This window comes from Salvelinus alpinus, chromosome 14 (genome assembly GCF_045679555.1).
Source record: "Salvelinus alpinus chromosome 14, SLU_Salpinus.1, whole genome shotgun sequence".
NCBI classification, from domain to species: Eukaryota; Metazoa; Chordata; class Actinopteri; order Salmoniformes; family Salmonidae; genus Salvelinus; species Salvelinus alpinus.
In genome coordinates this window covers 39,528,199-39,544,627 of record NC_092099.1, presented here as the reverse complement: position 1 = coordinate 39,544,627, position 16,429 = coordinate 39,528,199, and the positions used below count along the sequence as shown (strand labels likewise).

The following is a 16,429-nucleotide window of genomic DNA, read 5'->3' as shown; positions in this document are numbered from 1 at the left end:
CTTATTTAGAATGGAAAATGTATGTGTTTATGCAACAAATGTTAGTACATCAAGTTGCATATCGCATCGAACCGAATTGCATTGATTTGTTCCTCTAATCAAACTGAATCGCACCGAATAATTTCAAACTAATACGTATTGTTCCTATATCGTATCAGAGCCCATGTATCTAGATATGTATTGAATCGTCTTGAAAGGGAAAGGTGTACATCCCAAGTAAAAAGTGTTGTGAGTGTTATATCTGAGTGTTGATTCTAGTGGGGTTAAAATCAGTGGGATTGAAATTGATGCCACCTGCGGTGAATAAATTGTAAGTGTTAATCAGAGGGTGTTGTTGTTACTCGACCCTGTTGAGTTAATTTCCGTTAAAGGGATATTTCACCGCTGCTCTATTTCACTATATATGTCCATTAATATGTTATTAACATCTCATATGTGTCATAAAAATGTTGACTTTCCTCACTACATGCAAATAGGAGAATTCTGCATCTAACCAGTAGAAACGGGCCAGCTACATTTCCTGGTTGTAAACAAACCACAATATCCTGAATTCATAGCGATTTCAGGATGTGGAGGTGTATTGTTGATAATTGGATATGGAGAAGGGTGAGCCGGTCAAGGATCGATTCAGACAAGGTGGTAAATTGTATGACAAGCGACAGTTTTATTTAAGAGTAAAGATATCTGGTACAAGCGTGCACGGACTCGTTCTGTCTGGCTCATAGAGAACCGTCGGAAAGAGCCCAGATAACAGAGTGCATAGACATTTTATACAGCACAGAAAGTAGGTTGAGTCTGGAAGTTCTGGTCCTCTGGTTGGTCCTGATGAGTTGGGCGAGGTCCCCTTCAGGCTAGTATCACTGTCCCATTGGCTCTGAGTAGAGTTCTTTGTCTTCAGAAATGTTCAGCTAAAACAGGAGTTTAGGTGTGTGCGTAGATGTTCCTGTCATATCTGTGTGTCTCTGTAAAATGTTCAGCCTAAAGAGGAGATTTTGTGTGTGCGTAGATGTTCCTATTTTAATCAGTGTTTATGAAAGGTTTACGTCAGCCCTCTGTCCTTGGGTATGTGTGTGTCTCAGTATCTCGTGAAATGCAGAACCAAGCACCCTTTTCTTATCAGTGTTTATGAAAGGTCTGTGCCAGCCATCTGTCTCTGGGTGTGTGTGGGTCTCAGTATCTGCTTATGAGTTTGTGAGAAACCCTGTTTTGAAAGAAGTTAGTTATAACAACGTAATAGCAATATGCTTGTGTTATATTAAATGGTATTTATTACAGTATTCAATTGATGTTAGAAATATCAAAATGTCTGTAGCTAGATTTCGAAACGGAACTGAAATCTCAACTAATGGGGTTGCCATGTCATCGAAAGTTGAAAAGTGATGCTATTCCATCGACTTTCCCCTTCACTTCAAAAAGGAAGTCATTCGATCTGCCAACATCAGCGCAGCAGAAAATCGGTCAAGCTGGGGTAACGTAGCTAACGTTACCTAGCTAACTAGCTAGCTAACTATATTTGTTTATCTGAACAAAAATCGAGCTAGCTAACTTTCATAATACTCTGGCTACTGTTAGGATTTATGTTTATGCACTATAGCCTGTTAGCATATTGTTTGAAGATGAATATTGTTTTGTTACACACACACACACAAACAATACAGATGGGTGTGTAAGGACTGACCAACACAGGCCATAAAAGCTGTGGTCAGTATGGAGAGGGGAGGGGTGCATCTCTCTAGGCCAACCAGGAGGTTAGAATACTGGACAATACCATATTAGGAACTGTTTCAGTGTAGAATCGACAGACACAAGACGGATGTAATCTACCCAGCAACCAGATGTGGACAAAAGGAACGTGCCAAGGGGCTTGGACAAATCCGAGGGCCAGCAAAGGCGGGGCAAAGTCTAAACCGCGCCCAGCCTCTACTGTGATAGGCCAACAGACACGTTGGAACTACGTCATCACGGTATAAGAACAGCTGTTTACGTAGTTCCTGCAGTTCCCTGTGTACCCTGCGTGGTGATACAGCGAACCCGTATATACGAAAATTGCATTTGCCATTCATTGTTTGCGGTAATTAAACATAATTAAAGAAAGTTAGCAGACCTTGCTATTTAATTATCCTGATACCGGATGTGTTACACGCAGCGTTCACACTACACATTCCAAAGCATTTCAATGTAATTAGCCAGCTGCTATCTGGCAATGTGATTTGTAACTTTACATGCTAATGTTAGCTTCATTGGGTTATGTTAGCTAGCTAACTAACTACCACAGAGGCTAATGTGACTAACGTTGTGTGTTCTATTTAGAGTCCGATCCCATCAACATCTTCAGTGGCATTGACATCAAGCTCAGCACCAGGTACTAGTGTAAGTCACCTTGTAAAATCTTACTTAAATATACAAAATTTTCCCATGACTCCATTATGCGCAAATATACTGGAGCTAGGCATAAACATGGTCCGTGTCTTGTTGGTGTGTTTACAAGTAGGCTATGTAATATTCATATGTGTAAACATACTGAATTATAATTGGATGCATTTTACCGCCATATCATACTGTGCTATGATTGGTTAAGACCACCCAAATGGTTAGGTGATGGTCAGTTTGATCCTGGTTGGCGATACGTGAACATGCCAGTTATAGCTAGCTAATAAAGAGCTACGTTAAGAAATATCCTGTAGTATTGCATTTTTATTATTTTGTACAAAGCGTGCAAAACAAGACAAGCTACAACGTCTACTGTAGTTTTCTCCTTATTATGGAGGCTTAGTTGATTGTTCATTCAAGGCTTGAAGTCAACATTTGAGAAAAATCAGTATTAGTAAGGACTGGATGTGTGGTTGACTGACTGGTGTCGGTTGCGGGTAGGTATTGTGTGTGTGTGAAGGTTAGTATGTGTGATCTATTGACACGATGGGGTTGGGTGGATATAGCCCCTTGTTTGAGTGTGTATTGATGGAGACAAAGTAGTAAAATGTTGGCTAATCACTGACTACTGTGTGTCCTACAGACTAATCCTGCTGCTGATGATGACACCAGTTTTACTAGTACAGAGCCTGTAGGGTGACCAGACGTCCCCGTTTTCCGGGGACAGTCCCCGGCTGGAGCTGTCCCCGGAAATGTCCCCGTTTTTAACTGTGCGTTAAAAACAGACTGCAAAGTGAAATAATATTTTACGTGGCAAGAAACACCGGGCATCAGAGTCTACCGGTTGACGTCTCAATCTTGTTGTGCTTGTTTTGTCCAGCAGAGGGGGCCGCTCGCTATATCAGCTTCATTCACTCTTCTACTTCTAACTACTTGCTCGCGCTAGTTTTAGAGAAAACTGCTGTGGAAAACTCGGCCAGAAGCTAGCAAGTGTCAAGTGAATCCATAACATCACCACAAACGTATTTTCAAGCCAGGTAAGTTACACTCATTTGAGATACTAGCTAATGATGTTCTTTCACAACGTATTTTATAGTTAAATGGTTTGCGTTATATGGTTTTAAATAGGTTATGCTAGCTAACATTAGCTATGTAGCTAGGTTAAAAAACGTTCACATGTAAACATGCAGTGGACGGGCTATTTTGAAAATATGATTATATTAAATTAATGCAGTGTGTAGTGTAGTGTTATAAGTAGTGTGAAAATATATTTTGACATTTTCATGGATAACATTAGCATAATGTTTTCTGTTAGAGTGGAAAGGAGAAAGACTGGATAGGAAGAAGAGTGAGATAGAGGAAAGATATGATTACAGAGCCTGCCAATTTATTATTCCAAACAATGTTTTTGAGATAAAATACAAAATGAGGCAAGCAATGGGAATCTGTTAACCAAAGTATTTTATCTAATAGTGTACTATTTATTATTAAAGATTGGAGAAGGAAAAATTAAGGGAGTAAAAAGAGTGAAGCGAGGAGAGTGAGGTGGAAAGGTAAAGAGAAGGAAAGGAAGAAAGATCAGGAAGACGATTGGAGGAGGAGAAAAAGTTGAGAGTAAGAAGAGTGACAGAAGGAGAGTGAAGAAGAACAGACAGAGGAGGTACAATGGCTCTTTCCAAGAAACGGAAATGCCATTTTAATGACAACATGACGAGAGAATTTCCATTTATACGCTCAGGTCAAGACGATAGAATGGTTAACTGCACCCTTTGTAATTCCTTTTTTTCAAATGGCAGCGGGGGAAGAACGGCAGTGGTAGAACATCAACAGACAAAAAAAGCATAAAGCCTCTCTGATTGCCCGTGTTGGTATACCCTCTGTCACCACATTCTTCAAGAAAGTAGATCCTTCCCAAGAAGAATATGATTTAGCTGTGCAGGAGGGTGTCTTTGCATACCACACTATGCGACACAATCATAGTTACAGATCTATGGACTGCACAGCATAACTGACACGAAAGCTTTATGAGCCGAAGTTTACACGTGCTAGGACAAAATGTGACGCCACAGTAAGTAACGTGTTAGCACCATGGGCAACCACTTTGGTAACACAGGACCTAGACCAGGTTGAATTTGTGTCCCTGGCCATTGATGCATCCAATCATGGACATGTAAAGCTGCTGCCAATAGTAGTCAGATATATGTGGAAACAAAACTGCTTGATTTTGTTGAATTGAAAGGAGAAACAGCAGAGGAGATTGCAGCTGCAGTCCTGGTGGTCATCCAAAAATGTAACCTGCAAAACAAAGTCGTGGCATTCCACTTTTTCACCGTCAAGAGTAGAAAACCTGAAGAGCTTTTGTGAGTTTGTTGGCCAGGAGTACCATAAAATTTTTGGACACAGCAATGTTTTTATTTTATTTATTTTATTTAACCTTTATTTAACCAGGTAGGCAAATTGAGAACACGTTCTCATTTACAATTGCGACCTGGCCAAGATAAAGCAAAGCAGTTCGACACATACAACAACACATAGTTACACATGGAGTAAAACAAACATATAGTCAATGATACAGTGAAAAAAAAATAAGTCTATATACAATGTGAGCAAGTGAGGTGAGATAAGGGAGGTGAAGGCAAACAAATATATGTATAAATAAATAAAAATATAAAAAGGCCATGGTGGCGAAGTAAATACAACACAGCAAGTAAAATAAAACTTAAAACACTGGAATGGTTGGTTTGCAGTAGAAGAAAGCGCAAAGTAGAGACAGAAATAATGGGGTGCAAAGGAGCAAAATAAATAAATAAATACAGTAGGTAAAGAGGTAGTTGTTTGGGCTAAATTATAGATGGGCTATGTACAGGTGCAGTAATCTATGAGCTGCTCTGACAGCTGGTGCTTAAAGCTAGTGAGGGAGATAAGTGTTTCCAGTTTCAGAGATTTTTGTAGTTCGTTCCAGTCATTGGCAGCAGAGAACTGGAAGGAGAGGCGGCCAAAGGAAGAATTGGTTTTGGGGGTGACCAGAGAGATAAACCTGCTGGAGCGCGTGCTACAGGTAGGTGTTGCTATGGTGACCAGCGAGCTGAGATAAGGGGGGACTTTACCTAGCAGGGTCTTGTAGATGACCTGGAACCAGTGGGTTTGGCGACGAGTATGAAGCGAGGGCCAGCCAACGAGAGTGTACAGGTCGCAGTGGTGGGTAGTATATGGGGCTTTGGTGACAAAACGGATGGCACTGTGATAGACTGCATCCAATTTATTGAGTAGGGTTTTGGAGGCTATTTTGTAAATGACATCACCGAAGTCGAGGATTGGTAGGATGGTCAGTTTTACAAGGGTATGTTTGGCAGCATGAGTGAAGGATGCTTTGTTGCGGAATAGGAAGCCAATTCTAGATTTAACTTTGGATTGGAGATGTTTGATGTGAGTCTGGAAGGAGAGTTTACAGTCTAACCAGACACCTAGGTATTTGTAGTTGTCCACATATTCTAGGTCAGAGCCGTCCAGAGTAGTGATGTTGGACAGGCGGGCAGGTGCAGGCAGCGATCGGTTGAAGAGCATGCATTTAGTTTTACTTGTATTTAAGAGCAATTGGAGGCCACGGAAGGAGAGTTGTATGGCATTGAAGCTCGCCTGGAGGGTTGTTAACACAGTGTCAAAAGAAGGGCCAGAAGTATACAGAATAGTGTCGTCTGCGTAGAGGTGGATCAGAGAATCACCAGCAGCAAGAGCGACATCATTGATGTATACAGAGAAGAGAGTCGGTCCAAGAATTGAACCCTGTGGCACCCCCATGGAGACTGCCAGAGGCCCGGACAACAGACCCTCCGATTTGACACACTGAACTCGATCAGAGAAGTAGTTGGTGAACCAGGCGAGGCAATCATTAGAGAAACCAAGGCTGTCGAGTCTGCCGATGAGGATGTGGTGATTGACAGAGTCAAAAGCCTTGGCCAGGTCAATGAATACGGCTGCACAGTATTGTTTCCTATCGATGGCGGTTAAGATATCGTTTATGACCTTGAGCGTGGCTGAGGTGCACCCATGACCAGCTCTGAAACCAGATTGCATAGCGGAGAAGGTATGGTGGGATTCGAAATGGTCGGTAATCTGTTTGTTGACTTGGCTTTCGAAGACCTTAGAAAGGCAGGGTAGGATAGATATAGGTCTGTAGCTGTTAGGGTCAAGAGTGTCCCCCCCTTTGAAGAGGGGGATAACCGCAGCTGCTTTCCAATCTTTGGGAATCTCAGACGACACGAAAGAGAGGTTGAAAAGGCTAGTAATAGGGGTGGCAACAATTTCAGCAGATAGTTTTAGAAAGAAAGGGTCCAGATTATCTAGCCCGGCTGATTTGTAAGGGTCCAGATTTTGCAGCTCTTTTAGAACATCAGCTGACTGTATTTGGGAGAAAGAGAAATGGGGAAGGCTTGGGCGAGTAGCAGAGGGGAGGGCAGTGCTGTTGTCCGGGGTAGGGGTAGCCAGGTGGAAAGCATGGCCAGCCGTAGAAAAATGCTTATTGAAATTCTCAATTATAGTGGATTTGTCGGTGGTGACAGTGTTTCCTATCTTCAGAGCAGTTGGAAGCTGGGAGGAGGTGTTCTTATTCTCCATGGACTTTACAGTGTCCCAGAACTTTTTTGAATTTGTGTTGCAGGAAGCAAATTTCTGCTTGAAAAAGCTAGCCTTGGCTTTTCTAACTGCCTGTGTATACTGGTTTCTAGCTTCCCTGAAAAGTTGCATATCACGGGGGCTGTTCGATGCTAATGCAGAACGCCATAGGATGTTTTTCTGTTGGTTAAGGGCAGTCAGGTCAGGAGAGAACCAAGGGCTATATCTGTTCCTGGTTCTAAATTTCTTGAATGGGGCATGCTTATTCAAGATGGTGAGGAAGGCATTTTTAAAAAATGTCCAGGCATCCTCTACTGACGGGATGAGATCAATATCCTTCCAGGATACCTCGGCCAGGTCGATTAGAAAGGCCTGCTCGCTGAAGTGTTTCAGGGAGCGTTTGACAGTGATGAGTGGAGGTCGTTTGACCGCTGACCCATTACGGATGCAGGCAATGAGGCAGTGATCGCTGAGATCTTGGTTGAAAACAGCAGAGGTGTATTTGGAGGGCAAGTTTGTTAGGATGATATCTATGAGGGTACCCGTGTTTACGGAATTGGGGTGGTACCTGGTAGGTTCATTGATAATTTGTGTGAGATTGAGGGCATCAAGCTTAGATTGTAGGGTGGCTGGGGTGTTAAGCATGTTAAAATGTAGGTCGCCTAGCAGCACGAGCTCTGAAGATAGATGGGGGGCAATCAGTTCACATATAGTGTCCAGAGCACAGCTGGGGGCAGAGGGTGGTCTATAGCAGGCGGCAACGGTGAGAGACTTGTTTTTAGAGAGGTGGATTTTTAAAAGTAGAAGTTCAAATTGTTTGGGAACAGACCTGGATAGTAAAACAGAACTCTGCAGGTAATCTTTGCAATAGATTGCAACACCGCCCCCTTTGGCCGTTCTATCTTGTCTGAAAATCTTGTAGTTGGGGATGAAAATGTCAGAATTTTTGGTGGTCTTTCTAAGCCAGGATTCAGACACGGCTAAAACATCCGGGTTGGCAAAGTGTGCTAAAGCAGTGAACAAAACAAACTTAGGGAGGAGGCTTCTAATGTTAACATGCATGAAGCCAAGGCTATTACGGTTACAGAAGTCATCAAAAGAGAGCGCCTGGGGAATAGGAGTGGAGCTAGGTACTGCAGGGCCTGGATTCACCTCTACATCACCAGAGGAACAGAGGAGGAGTAGGATAAGGGTACGGCTAAAAGCTATGAGAATTGGTCGTCTAGAACTTCTAGAGCAGAGAGTAAAAGGAAGTTTCTGGGGGCGATAAAATAGCTTAAAGGAATAATGTACAGACAAAGGTATGGTAGGATGTGAATACAGTGGAGGTAAACCTAGGTATTGAGTGATGATGAGAGAGATATTGTCTCTAGAAACATCATTGAAACCAGGTGATGTCATCGCATATGTGGGTGGTGGAACTGTGAGGTTGGATATGGTATAGTGGTCAGGGCTAGAGGCTCTACAGTGAAATAAGCCAATAAACACTAACCAGAACAGCAATGGACAAGGCATATTTACATTAAGGAGAGGCATGCTTAATCGAGTGATCAATAAGGGTCCAGTGAGTAGAGGTTGGTTGGGGTCACGGCGATCCAGACAGCTGGCCGGGTAGATGGCTATCGGTAGCAAGATAGCATAGTATGGAAGTCTATTTGTAGATGTCTCGTTCGTTTCCGTCGGTAGGTTAGTGGGGTTCCGTGTGGTAGAGGGGATCAATCCAAATTGGCAAAATAGATATAGTGACCCAAGAATAAAAAATAAAAAAAAATAAACAATTAAAAAATAATAATAATAATTAAAAAATAAAAAAAATAAAAAAATTAAATTTAAAAAATAATTTTTTTTTATTTTTTTTTATAAATAATATTAATAATTGTCAGATATACTTATTCAGATAGCAGCCGATAAGACAGCTAACGGTTAGCGGGCCCCAGATGAGCGTTCAGGTAACGTCGGGACGGAGGTGCCAGTTGGATAACTCCCTCGGGCAGATAACGTCGGCAGTCAGTCGTGCAGGCCCGGTGGGGCTCCGTATCTGCAGCAACAAAACAACAAAAAATATATATAAAAAAAAATAAATACGAAAAAAAAATAATAAAAATTATGAAAGAAAATAAAAATGAAAAAAAATAAAAAAAAATAAATAAAAGGGTCCGGAATAGGTGGCTGTAGCCCAGGATCGACGTAAGCCAGTAGTCACACGGTTTGCAGCTAGCTAGCTGCAAATGTCCAGAGCCTGCGGCTGAAATCCGGGGAAACTGAGAGAAAAAGAAAAAAAAGTCCCGGAATGCTCCGGTCCGAGTCGCGTTGCACAAAAGTGCCGGTAGATTATCGAGCTAAAGGAATAGCTGATGACCACAAAACGTGGGCAGCTGAAACACCAACGCTGGCCAGCAGACCGGCTAATTTCTGGGCAGCTACAGATTAGCTTCTGGCTAGCTATCGGATAGCTTCTGGTTAGCTTTCTGGCTAGCTTCTGAATTAGCCCCTGGCTAGCTTCCACGGTGGTTTTTCAGATTTGAGGTAAATAATACTTTTTTGTAATTGGTGAAGCGGGTTGCAGGAAAGCTTTTGCAGGGAAGCTTTTGTAGTTGAGTTCTTGGATAATAAAATATATAAAAGATATGCGAAGAAAGGTGTAAATATATATATATACAGGACACGACAATACGAAACAGAAATGACGTCTGAACTGCTAAGCCATCTTGGCTGGATGTTTGCTGGCTGTCCATGCTCCCTGCTCTAGAAAGAGTGCTGAAAAGGTATGTGCCATTGAAATCCTTTTTTCTTTCTGAAGACAAATGCCCTGTTGTCCTGCGAACAATGCTCGAAGATCCACTGACTGAACTTTGGCTGGACTTTGTCCATGGAAACTTGACCGTATTCAGTGACACGATCACGATGCTTGAAGGCCAGTACCACTGTGCTGTAGAGTCAGCTGCTATTCTGAGAAACATTGAGGCAAAATTGACTGCAAGACGTGATGACAACCTTACAGTGAAATGCTTACTTACGAACCCCTAACCGACAGTGCAGTTTCAAAAAATACAGATAAGAATAAGAGATAAAAGCAACAAGTAATTAAAGTGGAGCAGTAAAAAATAACAATATATACGGGGGGGTGCCGGTACAGAGTCAATGTGCGGGGGCACCGGTTAGTTGAGGTAGTATGTACATGTAGGTAGAGTTAATTAAAGGGATTATGCATAGATGACAACAGAGAGTGTCAGTGATGTGGAGAGTGGGGGGGGGGGGGGGGGGTGCAATGTTAATAGTCTGGGTAGCCATTTGACTAGATGTTCAGGAGTCTTATGGCTTGGAGGTAGATACTGTTTAGAAGCCTCTTGGACAAATACTTGGCGCTCCGGTACCGCTTGCCGTGTGGTAGCAGAGAGAATAGTCTATGACTAGGGTGGCTGGAGTATTTGACAATTTTCAGGGCCTTCCTTTGACACTGCCTGGTATAGAGGTCCTGGATGGCAGGAAGCTTGGCGCCAGTGATGTACTGGGCCGTTCGCACTACCCTCTGTAGTGCATTGTGGTCGGAGGCCGAGCAGTTGCCATACCAGGCAGTGATGCAACCACTCTCGATGATGCAGCTGTAGAACCTTTTAAAGATCGATGTCAAATCTTTTCAATCTCCTGAGGGGGAATAGGTTTTGTCGTGCCCGCTTCACGACTGTCTTGGTGTGCTTGGACCATGTTAGTTTGTTGGTGATATGGACTCCAAGGAACTTGAAGCTCTCAACCTGCTCCACTGCAGCCCCGTCGATGAGAATGGGTGCGTGCTCGGTCCTCTTTTTCCTGTAGTCCACAATCATCTCCTTTGTCTTGATCACGTTGAGGGAGAGGCTGTTGTCCTGGCACCACACGGCCAGGTCTCTGACCTCCTTCCTGTAGGCTGTCTCGTTGTTGTCGGTGATCAGGCCTACCACTGTTGTGTCATCTGCAAACTTAATGATGGCGTTGGAGTCGTGCCTGGCCATGCACTAATGAGTGAACAGGGAGTACAGGAGGGGACTGAGCACGCACCCCTGAGGGGCCCCAGTGTTGAGGATCAGCATGTGGATGTGTTGTTACCTACCCTTGCCACCTGGGGGCGGCCCGTCAGGAAGTCCAGGATCCAGTTACAGAGGGAGCTGTTTAGTCCCAGGGACCTTAGCTTAGTGATGAGCTTTGAGGGTACTATGGTGTTGAACGCTGAGCTGTAGTCAATGAATAGAATTCTCACATAGGTGTTTCTTTTGTCCAGGTGGGAAAGGGCAGTGTGGAGTGCAATATTGATTACATCATCTGTGGATCTGTTGGGGCAGTATGCAAATTGGAGTGGGTCTAGGGTTTCTGGGATAATGGTGTTGAAAAAGCCCTTCATGGCTACGGATGTGAGTGCTACGGTTCTGTAGTCAGTTAGGCAGGTTGCCTTCATGTTCTTGGGCACAGGGACTATGGTGGTCTGCTTGAAACATGTTGGTTTTACAGACTCAATCAGGGACATGTTGAAAATGTCAGTGAAGACACCGCAGCCTTGTGAATGTTAACTTGTTTAAAGATCTTACTCACGTCAGCTACGGAGAGCGGGATCACACAGTCTTCCGGTACAGCTGATGCTCTCATGCATGCCTCAGTGTTGCTTGCCTCGAAGCGAGCATAGAAGTGATTGGCTCGTGTCTGGTAGGCTCGTGTCACTGGGCAGCTCGCGGCTGTGTTTCCCTTTGTAGTCTGTAATAGTTTGCAAGCCCTGCCACATAAGACGAGCGTCGGAGCCGGTGTAGTATGATTCAATCTTAGCCCTGTATTGATGCTTTGCCTGTTTGTTTGTTCGTCGCAGGACATAGCAGGATTTCTTATAAGCTTCCGGGTTTTAGTAGCATAAAATGTATGACTCAATCAATCAATGTACATGCACAAACAGATATTGAAACAACCTGAAATACAGCCTGCTGAGAAATATGATAATGATGGGCATGGTTTTGGTTTGCGTTTTTGGGCTTTGTATTAGGGTAAAACTAGGCCATCAAAATAAGGCTTTATGAAATACATGTTGTATTGTGTTAAATAAATCTCACTTGAAGTACATAGGACCAAAAAATAGATGAATGCAACAACCATGTCTCGTTCAATAACAAATATAATCATGGAAAGGCAAGGAATTTTCTGGAAAGGCAAGAAACTCTGGAAAATATATGAATATGGCTTTACACTAAGCAGTGTGGTAATTTAACAATATTACAGTGTCTTTATGGGTCCACAGACTCAACACTTTACGTGCTGAATTAACACTCTGTGTTAATTTAATGTTTTTTTCTTACACTGAAGGTTTTGCTGTGTAGCATTGTCCCATATGTATTATGTGCTGCCTTGCCAACTCATATGGTCATTGTTTGTCGTGACAACGGCCATAGGCAGCACAAACAGATCTAGGACCAGGCAATTCCTACTGTGCCCTGACTGATTTGATGTTTGTTTCCTGTGCCCTAAGCTAGCTTGTTCCCAGATCTATTTGTGCTGTATAGCCAGCTATTGCACCATTACAACACAAAAAGATCTGGGACCAGGCTAACTGTACGCTATGGCTGTAACCTAATATTCCCCCTTCTGACAGATAATAACATTGACTCTGATTGGTAATAAAATATATACATTCCTTTGTGGTTGAGTGTGTGTCTCTCAGCTTTGGCAGTGGCTTCACAGTGAAGACGTATCTGGCAGTGTCTTCCTGTGAGGTGGAGTTTATTACCAACTTCATGCAACACCACTTCCCCACATTTCCCCCAGCACGTTCCCAAAGCACATTCACACAGTTTATGATGTATGGCACCTGATTGATGATATATTGATTGACATGTGCCCTCCTGTCTCCTCCCAGGACCAACACTCTTTCATTGTGGAGTATCATGTTCCTGTGGCACCTGGAGGTATGGCAGACATCTTTGACCAGCTGGAGTCCAACAAGGCCACTTTTCAGATCAAGCACTTCTCTGTCAGCCAGACTACCCTGGATGAGGTGAGCGAGAGAGACAGGGAGAGGAAGGGAGATGGAGAAAGTGAGATATGGGGTGTGAGAAAAGAGAGACAGACAGAGATGGTGGGGGGAGTCTGGCAGAGACTTAAAAGGCCATTATGTCTTCACACTTCAAAAATCAAGGTGCAAAAATATGTTTTGAATCCTATTCAGTGATTGACAGAGGGTATGAACCTATTACTGATGCTGCATCCCAAAATGGCACCCTATTCCCTTTATAGGTCAAAAGTAGTGCACTAGGGAATAGGGTGCCATTTGGGGCATAACCCTACAGTATGTAAAGCAGTCTGAATAACAGGTCTTCATGAACTTTGCCATGGGAAAGGTTGGCATGGAGACAATCCCAATCCACAGCGAAGAAGGTTCCGAAGCACACAGCATAAGCCTCGAATCCATTGAGGCTTCAGATACATAGCTTTGGCGGCTATCTTGTTCACAATACAATGTGTCTGTCTGTCTGAGGACACCCACTGTGAAGGAAGAAGAGCAACATTCAATCTGGGCTGGAAATGAATAATTGGATCTGCATGTACGTTTAATAATAATGCAAACATTAAATGAATTATTCTTGTAATTAATTTACTTTATTTTAATTGTATAATTTTGCTTTGGTACTGTTATCAGTTTATCAAATCACTGTATCACATATACCTTATAAAGGATAACTTATGAAGTCACTTTGTGGCCACTTTGGACTGTTAAATTGAACCGGGTTGCTATATTGATGTTTCATCATGTAATGAGAATCATAGAGATGTTAACATGCTTCTATCATGTTTCTTCACTAATTGTCACGCCCTGACCTTAGAGATCCTTTTTATGTCTCTATTTTGGTTTGGTCAGGGCGTGAGTTGGGGTGGGCATTCTATGTTTTGTGTTTCTATGATTTTCTATTTCTATGTTTTCTTTTTCTTTGTGTTTGGCCGGGTGTGGTTCTCAATCAGAGGCAGCTGTCTATCGTTGTCTCTGATTGAGAACCATACTTAGGTAGCCTTTTCCCACCTGTGTTTTGTGGGTAGTTGTTTTCTGTCTTTGTGTCTGTACCAGACAGGACTGTTTCGTTTCGTTCATTCTCTTTGTTATTTTGTTTAGTGTTCTGTTTAAAAAAAATTAACATGAACACTTACCACGCTGCGCTTTGGTCCGATGATTCCTCATCTTCAGACGACGAACGTGCCACTAATATGGGTTGAAGTCCAAAAAATGTAATGGCCATCCTTCCTCACCTGCAGGCTATAACCAATTAACAAAAGTACAATTACATATTTACAATTACAATCACATCTAAGAGCAAATAAATGGTATTGTCATGTTATTATCATTCCAAATCGAAGTACTGTGGTGGAGGCACTGCTCTTCAGCAACAGTTATAACCTTAGTGTAACGGGTGTCTAGATCTTCCTCGGACGAGGAGAGGAGAGAAGGATCGGAGGACCAAAATGCAGCGGGTTATGAATACATAATGATTTATTAAAGCAAACGACGAAACACGAAAACAAACACTTGGAAGGATTACAAAATAACAAAAACGAACGTAGACTGACCTAAACCATGAGAACTTACATATAACACGAAGAACGTAGGAACAGGTACAGACTATAACAAACGAACGAACAAACGCTACAGTCCCGTGTGGTGCGCAGACACAGACACGGAAGACAATCACCCATAAAACAAACAGTGAACAGCCAACCTATATATGGTTCTCAATCAGAGGAAAACGTCAAACACCTGTCCCTGATTGAGAACCATATAAGGCTAATTACAAGTGACCTAAACATAGAAACACAAAACATAGAATGCCCACCCCAACTCACGCCCTGACCAACTAAACACATACAAAAATAACATAAAACAGGTCAGGAACGTGACACTTAGAGAAATCAGTATTCCCCATGTTTAACCATTCTCTGCATTCCAATGGTGAAACTCTTATATTTTGTTGATTCAATTATATTTATTTGGCCCATTGGTTAAGCAAAAAAATATCAGAAAAAATACTTGAAAATGTACTACCTACTATATGTGCAGAGATTGTCGTACTTAATGTTCTCAATATCTCTTCTTTTCTCCTTAACACTTCCTCTGAGGGCATATCTAAATATTTTATTGGCACCTCCAAATGCTTTAAAGCGGCAATCAGCAGTTGACAAATCGTTCTCCCCGCCACTGTTTCTCTAGAAAGCTGAGGTATGGGGCTGGAGAAATGTAACCACTCTCAAATTCATAGACATAGCTATGGGTGCAAGGGCTGACCATCCATAATATCAAAATTATCGTTTTAATCATGTTTTGAGGCTATACAGTGTTTGTTTACATGTATTGTTTACAAACATTGTAGTAAAACAAGCTTATATTTTTAGTTCTGATGGGGTATAACAGTTGAACTAAACTCATAAGGCGTTCATAAGTTATATTCTTCAAGAATCAATGGTTATATGTCATTAATTTATAAGTGCAACAATTTATATAGCTACTGTAGATTGCCCCTTTAAGCACAGTTCCACATAAACATGAACACACTGAACTTATTTTTGTACATTTAATAAAGCTATTTTTCAAAGAATTTGTTGCTGTGTGGTGTGCTCATTATATGATAGCAAGTGTTGCTTCCTTATTACAACAATGTGTCATAAAACATTACTTTGTCCATTAGGCTTATCTATTGCATTTCACCATGTGCATGCAAATTACCTTCCTCCATTCCATTATGATTAAAGATCGTTGCTAGCTACCCTCATTTTCATCATAATTCTAAGTATATTCAATGCATAATGAATGAGTATAACGTTGAGATGGTAGATACAGTATCTACTTGTTAAGGATTTTTTTGTTTATGGAAGAGGGGAAGAAATGTGCCATACACATAGTCAGGAAGGTACAGGAAGCAATTGATGAGGTAGAGCAGTGGGCATTAATGTGGGGATTCAGGTTCTCTGTAGAGAAAACTCAAACAGTGTTCTTTACCAGGAAAGTGCGAGATGAGGTACACTTGAGGTTATATGGGAGAAACTTGGAGAGGGTGAGGCTTTCAGGTTCCTTGGGGTATATTTTGACACTAGACTGACCTGAGAGAGAGAGAGAGTGGTGGGAAAGTGTAAGAAGGTGCTAAATGTGATGCGCTGTCTGACGGGGAAGGAGTGGGGGGGCTGGTCGTTCCTCATTGAGGACCATGTATGTTACATTGATCCGATCTGTAATAGACTATGGCAGTATAGCGTATGGTTTGGCAGCCCGAACCTCATTGAACAGGCTAGATGTCACACAGGGGAAAGGACTCAGAATATGTAGTGGGGCGTTTCAGACCTCACTAGTGGCTGCACTACAGGTGGAGATGGGGGATATGCCATTGCAGAATAGGAGACAGCAGCTGCCAATTAATTATTGGGTCAACCTACAGGGACATGGGGTGTCTCATCCTGT

At 42.3% G+C, this 16,429-nt stretch overlaps 1 long non-coding RNA gene across 1 annotated transcript; it reads left to right on the top strand.

Moving 5' to 3' along the window:
* Positions 1-1,992: 1,992 nt before the first annotated feature.
* On the top strand, positions 1,993-15,572 carry LOC139538908 (uncharacterized). The gene is made up of 4 exons (XR_011667827.1): positions 1,993-2,071; positions 2,311-2,370; positions 3,014-3,407; positions 12,851-15,572. It is a non-coding gene; the product is annotated as an uncharacterized lncRNA (long non-coding RNA).
* Positions 15,573-16,429: the final 857 nt, after the last annotated feature.